Here is a 12,500-nt window from a genome sequence, read left to right as displayed (position 1 = left end):
TTGGGATGGATTTGGACACTGACTTGAAGTATGAAGGTGGAGCTGACAATTTGACAGTGAGATGCGAATGTGGGGCCCGAGATGACGATGGGGAGAGGATGGTGGAGTGTGACATTTGTGAGGTGTGGCAGCACACTCTCTGCAGCGGCCTTGAGGATGCCGATGCTGTGCCTCCACTGATTGACTTTGGGATGGAGTTCCTGTACTAAAGACTGTTGTTGGACTGCTATTGTGAGCAGTGAGTGTTAGTAAGGAGGGAATTGGAATGTGAAGGATGAGCTATGAGGACTAAGTACTAACATGTACTGTGGGTGTTCATTACCATGGGGTGGTGATGCATTTCTATTGCTGGTTTTTGTTTTTAGTGTTGTTGTGATAGAGTAACAGTGAGAGGTAATTGTAAAATACATGTTCAATTCTTTTACATCCATTAACTCTTCTCTTCTAGTGGGAGTGAGGGAACGGACCCCAAGCTTCCTCGCTCAAGTATGAGTCCTCAAGGGAAGGCAAGAAAGAAATCTCTTAATCCCAGCTCCTGCCCTGGCCGGCTTACATCCTAAGTCTCTCATTCAACTCATTATGGATATTTATGGGTATTTGAGTGTCCTTAATGTTCCCAATCGAAATATCATGAGTGATGATGTCAAGCCCATTATCTCATAATGATAAAGAAAAGGGTCGACCTGGATTCAAATCTTTGTCCGCACCGCATGTTGCTTTTGGTCTATACGTTCAGAGGCCAGGATGGTTTGGTAAGCAACCCGTTATGTAGGCGCCAACTCCCAGTTATTGATTTATTTTTTTTTTAGTACTTGGAGAGAGCGGGCGCCATAACCTCCGAAAAAAGATCCAAAAACAGAGAAACGAAACAGAGAAACGGCGGTTGTCGCTCAATGAATTCACTCCGCGCAAGCCTTCCTTCACTTTTTGGTTCGAGGACCCGTTGGTCAAAGGAAAATGGAAACAGTGGAAATTATGAAAACTAAAATGAGTTAGAGTTCCTTCGAACCGTGTCATTCTCGAAGTATGGCACAACACTCTGTCGAAAACACGAGGCGGGAGTGCGTCGAAGCATGAATTGACCTAGCGACGTGAACCTTGGGTGAGGTGCACTAGCGAGCGACTTCCTTCCCCAATAATGCCGCTATCATGCGCGAAGCGAAGCTTGATAGGAGCCCGAGCTAAGAGAATAGAGCAAACTCGACGTCACAAAACCATGGATAGATCGCTCAAGGGAGCAACTCGAGATAGATGCAAGATTCTTTTTCCTACCCTTCACTTAGAAGGAAAAGTCCATTTTTCAGCACGCACTAATTCCTACGTTTTGTCGGTCGAATAGCCTTCTTGTGTGACCTTCAAAGCCTGATTAATGCGCCTTAAAGCCCTTTTGTGCTTCGCGTCGAGCCTTGTTGAGTTTCGCTATTATAAGGGGATGATGTATGGTACCACTCAATGCCAGCCCAAAGCGCGCTTTAGCGCTTGCTCGCCAAAGCATGAACCGATCCAGCTGTAACGTCAACTACAGCAGTGGAGGCACGGTAAGCAAATTCTCCCGACATTGGGTCAAGATACGAAACTTCAAAGACTTGGTTCTGGTTTTATACCCTCCGACCTTCTTCGGAATTGAGCTCCGACTTTCCTTGCCCATCCCTTTCGAATGATTCAGTGTAATTTATTGTCACACTCTCTCTAGACCCAACCACGACCCCCTGTCCTTAGCGGACCATCATGGCTTGGCCTAACCTTTGGCTCTGATACCACTTGTCACGGCGCTAAGTCCTTCAAGCCCACAAACCGCGGCACCCTGCTAACGGTCCGCTGTAGCAGAGTAAGCTGAAAAAGCCCTTTCTATGTTATTAGTAAAGCCTAAGGAGCAATCAAACTACTGCGCGTTAGAACAAGCAACGGACGAGCGCTAACTTAGAAAGCCGTTGCGCGTTAGCGCATCCGTTTTCTTGCTTTCTGAATTTCTTCTTTGAGCAAAGATAGGGATGGATGCCATTTTTTCAGAGAGAGAGGTCTGTTCCATACATGCCACGGGGCTTGTTCCAAGATTGTGTAAATTGCTTCCAACTCATTGAATTTGAAAAAGAAAAATCCATTCTCGGTGGAGAGAACATCCTTCAAGCCAAGACTGCCCCAAAGTTTATGGGCAGTAGCATTAACAGCAGAGTAGGGTGGCCTGGAGCCAACAAAATACCCAACAAGGGTGGTCTGCCAATCCAACCGACCCTCAACCGAGACCCCCACAGGGGGTTTTACCTTAATTCTTCCGTTTTCCACAACCGGTTGAAAATAACTCAAGTTAAGGAGGGAGTCAGAAGAATTACCTTGAATGGGATTCAAAGAGGAGGGACCTTCCACCCCACGCACGGCTCCAGCGTAGCTAGCTGGTTTGTTTGTTGAAGGGGGGGCTGCATGTGCGTTGTGCGGGCACAAGGAGGGAGGAGCAGCAGCCTTTGAAGTCAAAATAGATAGGCCAATAAGTGAATCTGTGGAAGAAGGCTGCTGGGGCTCACACGGGCAGTTTTGAAGTCCAGGCAGTTGGGTCTTAAGTGAGGATCCAGAGGAGAGCCCAGGCCCATTGACAGATAGAGAAAGCCCACCCGAAGTGCAAGGCCCAATATCAGACTGTGAGAGGCTGATTGAGTCTGCGGGATTCAGCGGATTAGAGGTGAAACTCTGCCCAAGATTGTCAGGAAAGGACGTGACGTGACCGCACATAGAGCCTTCACACTCCTCAGATGGCGGTTGAGCTGCACGCGCTTCAGGACGTGGTGTTGGGGAGCCGCTTCCAGGAGGAGGACCTCCAGGCCGGGGAGACCCCCGACCATGACTGCGGCCCCTGCCACCTCTACCAATGGGACCGAAACCCCCTCGAGAGCGAAAACCAGCAAGAGGGCCTTTGGAGTCCCCTTTGAAAATACCAGAAGAACCTTCTCCGTGGCTGTTTTGGCAGGAGGCCTCACCCCGAACACTAGCAAGAAGGGAAGCATTTGTCTTCTTTAAAGCTGCGATCTCTGAGAGGAGGTCTTCGGTGGAGTGCATACTGGCATCCTCTGCAGGCTCACGAGGCAGAGACACCTCACTTGAGGAAGCAACAGGTAGCGAAGACTCCATGGACGCACAGGACAAAGGAGGAGATGAAGCAGACAGGGCACCGTCCAGGTCAATGAAGAGCTGGCCAGAGTCGACGATCGTCGTGGGGGAGGCCAGAGATGTACCCACGGTGGAACGAGAGGACATCTGTGGGCTCGGGAGAGCCACAGTCGAGAGGAGAGCAAAGCAGAGCACGAAGAGACAAAACCAGAGGAGAAAGAGAGGGGGAAACGAGGGTCAGGGGGAGAAGAGGGGGAAACGAGGGTCAGGGGGAGAAGAGGGAGGTGGAGGGGGGCGGAGAGCGGGGGAGGAAGACTTACATGCTGTCGTCGACACACGCTCCAACATCAGTCAAGACGATATCGTCCACGTATAAGAGGAGAATAAGGCAACCACGTGAGTCACGTCGGATGAACATAGAGGAGTCTGCCCAACTGCACCGAAAGCCGGACTGCAAAAGGAAGTTGCTGAAGGGGTTCACCTTATCGACGCTCTTGGGGCTTGCTTGAGCTTAAGCTTGAGTGTCTATAAAGATAAAGATAAAGCTTTGTGAAGTTTACAAACATGGTTTGGGAATCGAGGATCCTGAAAACCAGGCGGCTGACGCATGAAAAGCGTCTCAGAAAGGGTACCCTGAAGAAATGCGTTCTTGACGTCAAGTTGACGGATCGGCCAAGAACGAGTAACGGCAACGGCGAGGATCGTTCGAATGGTAGTGGGCTTCACGACTGGGCTAAATGTATCATCAAAGTCCTCTCCAGCCTTGCAGATGAAAGCCCTTCGCTACGAGCTTTATAGCGAAAGATTGAGCCGTCAGACTTCTCCTTAACCTTGAACACCCATTTACAACCAATGATGTTCATGGATGGAGAAGAAGGAAGAAGAGACCACGTGCCGTTCTTTAGGAGAGCATTTAATTCGTCGTCCATGGCAGCACGCCTGTGAGGATGCTTTACAGCTTCCGTGTAAAAAAAAAAAGAAGGTTAGCGGTGAGCATCATCGGCGACGTGACTGAGATGGGCACTCGGAAGTGGGTTGCGAGTGCAAAGGAAAAGCTTCGGTCGTCGAGTGCCATCCATAGAGCGAGTGATCGTCGGATGACGAGAAAGAACAGACGGCTGAGAGGCACGGTGAGTGGAGGGAGCACCATCAGAAGGTGAGTCCTCCAAAGGTTGCGAAGAACTCTGACCTGGCGAAGCAGCAGTTGGTGGGGTAGAAGATGACAGCGTCGAGTCAGGTGCACATCGTGACGGCAATGACGATGGCGATGACGGCGTCAAAGAGGAGGACAACGGTGGCGTCGTTGATAGAGGTGGTAGAGAGGTGGATGCAGGCGCCATACAAGTACGCTCTGAAAGAGTCGGGGCCGGGAAGGTTGGGCGAAGTGGGACTCGAGTGCGGGACCCCAAGTACCGTAACAGGGGGCACGGCTCTGGGTGCCGCGACTGGCACTGGAGAGTGATCGACCCTTGAGAGCGGCAGCGAGTTAGAACTGGAGGAGAGAGGTTGCCGTGCCGGAGAAAGAGATGGCGAACTAGATAAGGAGACCGATGGAGCATTAGTAAGGATCCCGGGGTCAAGCCAAACGCTATGAAGGTTGGCGAGATTGTGATGAGAAGCCCTTTACGACTATACGACTATAAAGGCTTACCATCTGCAAAAGGAAATAGTGATTCGTCAAAAACGACATTACGGGATATGTAAACTCCTCCAGACGAGGGATCAAGGCAGCGGTACCCCTTGTGCTGACTACTGTATCCCAAAAATACACACATTGGACAGATTTTTGATCAAACTTTCGAGGTGAATAGCACCGGATAGCACGCACAACCGAAGACCCGCAAAAACGTGTAATCCGCCATATATAACCTCAAAAGGAGACTTATTAGAGAGAGTCTTGGAGGGCAGCCGATTCATGAGAAAGACAGCAGTCATAAAAGCATCCATCCACAAATACTCAGGACAGTTACTGTGAAATAATAAAGCCAAACCAGATTCCACAATGTGTCGGTGTTTCCTTTCCGCAACTCCATTCTGCGGAGGAGTATGTGGACAAGAAAATCTGTGCGTAATACCACTTTGTTCAAGTAACAACTCAAACGGAGAATACCTATATTCCCCTCCTCCATCACTCTGAAAATAAGAGATTTGACAACCAAAGACATTCTCAACCATAGCTTTTCATTTCACAAAGCAACCATAAGCATCAGATTCTCGAGCAAGAGGATATTTCCAGGTAAAGCGAGAATAATCATCCACAAAACTGATGTAATATCTATAACCAGTCACAGATGGAACCGGAGACGGTCCCCAAATATCCGAATGAACCAGGTAAAAAGGACTAGGTGAAACTCGAGCGGAGCGACCAAAAGCAAGTCTCCTACTTTTGCTAAACTGACAACTAGAACAGATTCGGTTTAACATCACCAGAAAATTTGAAAGCATCAACAGTCTTCAAAAAAGAAAGAGTTATTTTCCTTCGTAAACTTAGCCACAGATAATCCATTTTTCTGGATTGCAGGAACATAAAGGACATCCTCTAAAATGAAAGCTTTATCAGGAAAGGGTGAAGGTTGAGGAGTTACCAACGTGAGTGATGTTACAATTACCAACAACCACCTGAGCATGCCCCTGATATTCTTAAGCCTGTGAGAGAACGCTGGGATCGGCAGAGGGTCCGAAGGAGAGTTGGTTCGTGGCACCAGTATCAGGATACCACTGAGGATCGTACCCAGATGAAAGATGCATCGCAGCAAAGGCTGGTCGTAGATCAGGTGTCTGTCGGAGCCGGTGGGGCATAGCGTAGATTGCAGTTCACAGCGGAGTTACCATATTTATGGTAGATCTGACATGGAGGACGCGAATCACCAGTTGGAGGAGCACCAAGGACGCCATGTCCAGGCGAGTGAGATACCCGTCCACGGCCACGTGGGCCGTTATTACCGCCATGCCCACGGTTATTGCCGTCATTCGGACGGTTACCGCCCGAAGTCCTGGACTCCTGATCTACGAGCAACCTCGATCCCGAGCCGAAAGGAAAGCCGTTGTTTGGGATTGGTCGTGAGTAGCACCATGGAGGCGACTGAGGTCTTGTTCCTGACTTAGTAGCATGGATCGTAATCCATCAAATGTAGGAGGATTATCACGTGTAGTAATCGACGTGATGAACGATTCATAGTCGTGACCGAGTCCACCCAAGGCATAGAGGACAAGATCGGGGTCAGACACGGGTTGATTAATGGCCGAAAGAGAATCAGCCAGGGACTTTATCGTTTGAAGATAGTCCTGTACGGACATTGACCCTTTCTTAATTAAGGCTTTGAAGTTGGTGCATCACCCGAGCTTGTGACTGTTGGGCAAATGCATTTTCAAGAGAGGCCCAGACTTCGCGTGATGTCTTTAGGCCAAGAACTTGTGACATAATCCCTTCGGTAAGGGTAGCATTAATCCTTAGTTGGATTAATTGATCTCTCTGGAACCATTGAAGGTACGCAGGGTTAGGGAGACTTCGTCAGAAGTCTCTTTGTCAACGATGGTCTGAGAAGGAGCAGAAATAGAACCATCGACATAGCCCAGTAATCCATGCATGGCTATTAAGAACGGGGAGAAACTTCTTTTTCCAAAGAAGGTAATTTGTACGATCTAGTTTGATGTTAAGAAGATGAGGGGAGGAGAGCGTGATAGGTGGTGATATACGAGTCACGAGTAAGAGGAGGTGGTAACGGTCGATGGATGTTCATAGAAGTTTGGAAAAATCTCTTTGATCTTTAGCTATAGGTCTCGTAGACTGTGCTTGCTATGGATGTTCAATGAACAATGTTCTCCAGCACATGCACCGTAACATGAAAACGGCCAAGGACATTGACCTTAACTTGAAAGAAATGTTTGGTGAGCAGCTCCTTTATTAGTAAGGTTGCTAGGCAAAACCTACTTAGGAGTCTCTTCAATACTAAGATGCCCGAAGGTTCTTCCCTTCAAGAACATGTTCTTAATATGGGTATATCTATCAGTTAGAAGCCATGGGTAGTGACCTAGATGCAGACACCCAGATTGAGGCGATCTTGAATTCTCTCCCAAAATCGATAGTGTGGTAAACTTTTTTACAATGAAAAAACAGCAGTGGACCCTTAGTGAGCTGATGTTTCAGCTCCAGGCAGCTGAGGAGAGGATGAAGATTGGGAAGGGAGTTCAGTATGTCCAGGTGGTAGAGCGTTCGGGCAAGCCGAAAGGCAAGTCCAAGAAGAACAAATCCAAGAAAGCCAAACCTGGTCCTAGTGCACCTAGAGGAGTCCAGAAGCCCAAACCCCAAGACAAGCGTTCTTCTGGCAACACTGCTTCTTTTGGGGCAAACCCGGCCACTTCAAGAGAGAGGGACTGCAGGCTCTTCAAAGCCTCTCTCCAAATGAAGAAATCTGAGGGTAACGTCTCTTCTCTCTTCATCATTGAATCTAACCTAATTTCTGGCCCTGAGAACTCCTGGTGTATTGACTCTGGGGCTTCGGTCCATGTCTCTAATTCTTTGCAGGGGTTCAAGGGGTTCAGGAAGCTAAGTGAGGGAGACGTAAGCCTTTACATGGGGAACGAAGCTCGCGCGAGGGTCGTAGGAGTAGGACTTTGTGTTATTTCCTTAAGAGTCTGGTCATTCCATCGAGTTGCATGATACTCTTTTTGCTCCGGAGATTCGGAGTTATTCAAAATTTAAGTTTTGGTTATACTTTTTTATTTGTTGTTAATAAAGTCACCCTCCGCTTTAAGAAATCTCCTTTGGTATCTGTTTCTCTTTTGAATGGCTTGTACATATTGCATGTTTCTGCTTCTACTTTTGATGCTCATTCTCTAGCCCTTTTAGATGCAGACCCATCTGCCACATCGGCGGACTCTACAACTAAGAGAAAGCGTGAGCCAATAAACCCCAGCCTTCAGTGGCACTTAAGGTTAGGGCATATTGGTGTGGATAGGATTAACAGGTTGGTGAAGGATGGTCCTCTTAATGATTTATAAATGGAACCCTTCCCCACCTGTGAACCCTGTCTACAGGGTAAGATGACGAAAAAGCCCTTTCCTAAGGCGAACAGGTCCACTGAGTTACTTGCCATCATCCATTCCGATCTTTGTGGGCCATTCAATGTCAGAACCTTGGATGGTTATGAGTACTTCATGACTTTCATTGATGACTATTCGAGGCCGGGTCAGACTCAAGCCAAAGAAGTTTGTATTTGAGCTGTTGTTTAGCTCTATAGTCTAACGAAGGAGTATAGAGGTAGATCCAGATCAAGTCAAAGCCATTTCTAATGTTGATTCTTTGCGATGGAGAAAGAAGTCTTTTTGGCCTCCCTCACCTCTAGATCCTTAACTATCTTTCTCCATGAAGTGAGGCCAATATATCTGACCAATCATCAAGCTCAGTACGACTAGCATAAGTACGACTATGGGTTTGGTCGGTAGGGCGTGGTTGGTTCCGAGCTACGGGCAAGACTGGCGTAGGCATAACTTTCGCTTTACATCTATGCCAGAGCAAGGATGGTCGTAGATCATTGCATTTTTTGAGTGAAAGGGGTTCCAGGGTGAAAGGTGAAAATGGGAGTCAGTATCCGTTCAAGCACAAATTGAAGCAGTTACAGATCCCTTATAGCAATTAATGGGTGACCCAGGCCCAGTATCAGATACTACAGTTGATCCATCAAAAGCACTCGTGAGAGCACGATAGCAGAAAGACTAGGCCCATAGCTATACTATCGCCTACTAAATTCCCTCTGTTGTCAGTGGGCCGCCACTTCCCAATATGTTGGGGAATCTAAGTGAAGATATCGCCCAGGACGACGCCTTTTTAGACGGCGGCGATTTGTTTGGTCTTTCCCTTGATAGTCCGCAGACTTCAATCCCTGTGAACCTAGTTAAAAAAACTGGCGCTGCCGGGGTTCCAGACTCAGGCGAGGTAGGAATTTAGTTAAATCTTAGCTGGTAGTGATGATTTCTCCTCCTCGTTTAGGATTACTGAATTCCCCTTTTTGTCTCGGAACAGGTAGGAGATCCAGATTTAGATGACAGAGTGCCGGTTGGCTCTTTTATCTTAGCACTGAGACCATCTGCGAGAAAGTCACTTCCTGACGCTTCCGGGAAGAAGAATGGTTCTCTTCCAGTGACCAGATTAGATCCAGTATCACCGACCACTTCTTCAGACGTAGTTCTTCTTGATACTTCCAAGAACGACGTAGAGATGTCTGTATCCAAGAACCTCCAAGTCCCACTTCAGCAGGTTAGAAGTCTTGTCCTTATCAGGTCAAGACAAGACTTGTCTACTTGGTCTGATTTTCCCTTAATACTTGAATAAGGCAATCAGGGTTCTTTGACTGGTGATGCCGTGGCTAGCAAATCTATAGTGCTGGGTTAGATGCTTGGCTCCAGTCTTTAGAGATTTTTGAATAAGATGGGTAATTTTTTGATTAGCAGCCTCCGAGAGTGTGCTCTAGTAGAACTTTCGGATATGTCTACAGTTGCCGATGAGATCTTTTTTGAGTCACTGGGCTTTGATCCGTCGCCATTCTCTAAGCAGAGTCGTGCTTTGTTCATTGCAAGTGTTGAGTTTGAGGCAAACGGAAGAAGTTCGATCCGGATGTGATCTTGGAGAAGAAGAACGTCATCGTGGCAGAGGTAGTAGCTCAAGCTAAAGAACTTGAGAAGACATTGGAGGAAAAGAGGAACTTGCTTGATGCATGCCACGCTGTACGCAAGGATCTGAAGACCGCCCACTCATCTTTGCAGGAGCAGATCATTGAGTTGGAAAGGAAGCTGTCGGGTTTGCGGAACTAAGCTTCATCTCTTATGGAAAAGCTGGAGGAGTGTAATGACAAAGAGTCCGAGCTAGAGTCGCAGATGGAATCTGCTGCATAGGACATAGAAAGCTTGTCGATGAGGGTCGTTCTTGCCGAGCATGAGTGTGAACGTGCAGCAGCTATTTCTTCCCTTTATGTTTATAGGGAGAAGATTCTTGGGCTGCAAAAGTCCGTTGAGCTTGATAAGTTTGATAAAGAGTGGGGCTTTGAGCTTTCTTGCTTTGTCTGCTTTTGATCCTTGGACATCTTCATAGTTTTGATTTTACTTTATTTATGTCCATAGTTGGATTGGACATACCTATAAACTTGGTTTGATTTATTGGTTTGGAACTCTTATATATGCATGAATACCATGGTTTGATTTTACACTCTTGCTTAGGAGTTCTTCCAACCCCTGGCAAGAGAATTCTAAACATTATCTTTATTACATTCTTTAACCCTAGTTTCAACAAGACCGCACAGGGAAACATGATGTTCAGAAATCAACTTCCTAACTTCCCCCTGTTTAAGCGGATCATTCAAACCCCTTATATTCCAGCAAGCAAAATACATCGCTGACAAAAGAGAAGGGGAATACCACCAAAAGAACTACCTCTTCCTCCCCCGCGAGGGAGGAGAAAGATTCTTATTCTTGCCCTTCCTAGGGTTCAGGGGAGGGCCTAGCTTTTCCACAGAATCAGCAGCTATACGTCCCAAAGGATTAGGATCTGGGGAGGCTGTCAGCGGTTCAGAGCTGTCCTGGCCGAGACGGAGAGATGAGGGGGGAGAGCACTGACCAGCAGGGAGAGGGGAGTCCTCAAAACTACCACCGGGGTTCACAAAAGAGGGCTGGTCCAGATCGACCGAGCCTTCACCCCCTGATGAAGGAGGGGGAAGGGGCTCGGCCAAGACCTGGGGGGGATCAGAATTAGCTCCTTCCAGAAGCTGAGGAACCCTCTGTTCCTGGAGCCACAGGGCCTGGCACCACCTCTTTACCTTTCCTACGTTTCCTGACCTCAGTCCATTCGCCCTCGGAATTAGCCTTATCCGGAGCAGGACAAACCTGGCTGCTCAACTTAGGACAAGCTGAGTTAGAATGGCCAAAGACACAACAAGAGGAGCAACGGGCAGGAGTCCATTCCAGTTCAGCAAAAATGGTGATCCACTCACCATTATCACACTGCAAGTCAAATTCATCCACAAAATCGGAAGAGGCATCAATTTCCACACAAACCCGAGCAAAACTAATTCTGTTTTTTGCTGCTGTCAAAGCATCCGTATCCAAGGGTCTACCTACTGCACTTGCGACATAACTCAGACCATTAGGAGTCCAGTATTCAAGTGGCACACCAAAGAATTTCACCCCAACAAGCAACGGCTTTCTAGCAGCTCAATCCGTTGCTTGTTCTAACGCGCCCTTACTAATACTAATAAAGCTTTTCAGCCCCTACTCCCAATAAGTTGCTTGTTTTTGAGATATTTGTTTTTTCAGAATTGAGTCCAAAGACTCTTTGAATGGAGCAGTTTCCAGCCCATCTTCATCTTGAAAGCTTTAGATACATCTTGAAAGTTCTAACGTCAAGACCCCCTTCTGTTTTTGGAGAAGATATTTGTTTCCATGAAATCCAATGCTTCCTGTGGTCATCGGTTTTATCAGCCCAGAGAAAGTTGGACATCAAAGAGTTTCTAGTCTTCATGACTCCCTTTGGAAGAGAACAAGCTGCCAGTATGTGAACAGGAATAGAAGATAAGACATGTTTAACAAGTATAAATCTTCCTGCAGGTGTGAGTAATCTTCCAACCCAGCCTTCTATTTTCTTTCGAAACTAAGGGTTCGAAATAGTTTCTTTTTAACTTTCCAGAATACAAAGGAGCACCCAGGTAAGTGATTTGGAATCCTTTTGCAGAGATACCCGAAGTGTTTTGCATCACAATCTTCCTAGCTGCAGTTGTTTTCCTTGAGAGAAAGAGAGCACTCTTAGACTTGTTAATGCGCTGACCTGATGAAGCATCATACTTGTGAAGAAAGCCAAATAGGTTCGAGATAGATCTCTTTGAACCATTGCAGAAAACAAGAGTCTCGTCCGCATATAACAAATGAGTTCTGAAGAGAGATGATCTTCCACATTTGTAAAATCCCACAAGTCCTTCTTTTTGGAAGAGATAAGATAAACCCCTGCTAAGTGCTTCCTCCGCTATAATGAAGAGGCTAGGGTTCCAAACCTTGACGAAGTCCTCTTGAGCTTTTAAAGAAAGCATAAGATGATCCATTGACCAATACAGAAAAGTGTTTTTTTTTTACTTTTTATGAGATCAATGAAAGTGTTTGAGAAACCAAACTAACCCATGACTGCAAACAGGAAATCCCATTCAAGACGATCGTATGCCTTCATCATATAAAGTTTGAAGATGATATTGCCTCCATACGTGTGCCTATCAATTTCTCTCACAAGTTCATGAGCTATGGTTATGTTATCAGATATTAAACGATCTTTAACAAACGCACCTTGCTCTTTAGAGATTATGAGAGGAAGAAGTCGACTCAGCCTGTTGGATAGGATCTTCGTGATCACCTTGTAACTAAAGTTA

This window comes from Corylus avellana, unplaced genomic scaffold (assembly GCF_965113065.1).
Source record: "Corylus avellana unplaced genomic scaffold, dhCorAvel1.hap1.2 HAP1_SCAFFOLD_17, whole genome shotgun sequence".
NCBI lineage: Eukaryota > Viridiplantae > Streptophyta > Magnoliopsida > Fagales > Betulaceae > Corylus > Corylus avellana.
Note: the sequence above shows the minus strand (reverse complement) of the source record.